Consider the following 1,139-nt stretch of genomic DNA (forward strand, 5'->3'; position numbering starts at 1 on the left):
GATCCTCAACCTGAAAGGACTTTGAAGAGAAAGCTAAGAGAAGCTAAAGAACAATTCTCTTTAGAAGGCCTAACAAAGCTTTTCAAGGAAGAAAAAATCATGGCAGCCGAAAACAACAATGCCAATAATGCAAGGAAGGTGCTTGGTGACTTTACTGCACCTACTCCCGACTTCTATGGGAGAAGCATCTCAATCCCTGCCATTGGAGCAAACAACTTTGAGCTTAAGCCTCAATTAGTTTCTCTAATACAACAGAATTGCAAGTTTCATGGACTTCCATTAGAAGATCCTCATCAGTTCTTAGCTGCATTCTTACAAATCTGTGACACTGTCAAGACCAATGGGGTTGACCCTAAAGTCTACAGACTTATGCTTTTTCCTTTTGCTGTAAGAGACAGAGCTAGGACATGGTTGGATTCACAACCTAAAGAAAGCCTGAACTCTTGAGAAAAGCTAGTCAATGCCTTCTTGGCAAAGTTCTTTCCACCTCAAAAATTAAGCAAGCTTAGAGTAGAAGTCTAAACCTTCAGACAGAAAGAAGGTGAATCCCTCTATGAAGCTTGGGAAAGATACAAGCAATTGATCAGAAGGTGCCCTTCTGACATGCTTTTAGAATGGAACATCATAGGTATTATCTATGATAGTCTGTCTGAACTATCCAAGATGTCATTGGATAGCTCTGCTGGAGGATCTCTTCATCTGAAGAAGACGCCTGCAGAAGCTCAAGAACTCATTGAAATGGTTGTAAATAACCAATTCATGTACACTTCTGAAAGGAATCCTGTGAATAATGGGATAGCTCAGAAGAAAGGAGTTCTTGAGATTGATACTCTGAATGCCATATTGGCTCAGAATAAAATATTGACCCAACAAATCAATATGATTTTTCAGAGTCTGTCTAAAATGCAAGCAGCAACAGACAGTACTAAGGAAGCTTCCTCTGAAAAAGAAGCTTATGATCCTGAGAACCCAGCAATGGAAGAGGTGAATTACATGGGAGAACCCTATGGAAACACCTATAATCCTTCATGGAGAAATCATCCAAATCTCTCATGGAAGGATCAACAGAGACCTCAACAAGGTTTCAACAACAATAATGGTGGAAGAAACAGGTTTAGCAATAGCAACCCTTTTCCATC

The 1,139-nt window shown here is 39.9% G+C and overlaps 1 non-coding gene across 1 annotated transcript; it reads right to left on the reverse strand.

The window, feature by feature from the left end:
• Nucleotides 1–501: 501 nt before the first annotated feature.
• LOC112782106 (small nucleolar RNA R71) lies at nt 502–609 on the reverse strand. Its single transcript, XR_003192845.1, has one exon. It is a non-coding gene; the product is annotated as a small nucleolar RNA R71 (small nucleolar RNA).
• Nucleotides 610–1,139: the final 530 nt, after the last annotated feature.

The sequence above is a fragment of the Arachis hypogaea genome, chromosome 19 (assembly GCF_003086295.3).
Source record: "Arachis hypogaea cultivar Tifrunner chromosome 19, arahy.Tifrunner.gnm2.J5K5, whole genome shotgun sequence".
NCBI lineage: Eukaryota > Viridiplantae > Streptophyta > Magnoliopsida > Fabales > Fabaceae > Arachis > Arachis hypogaea.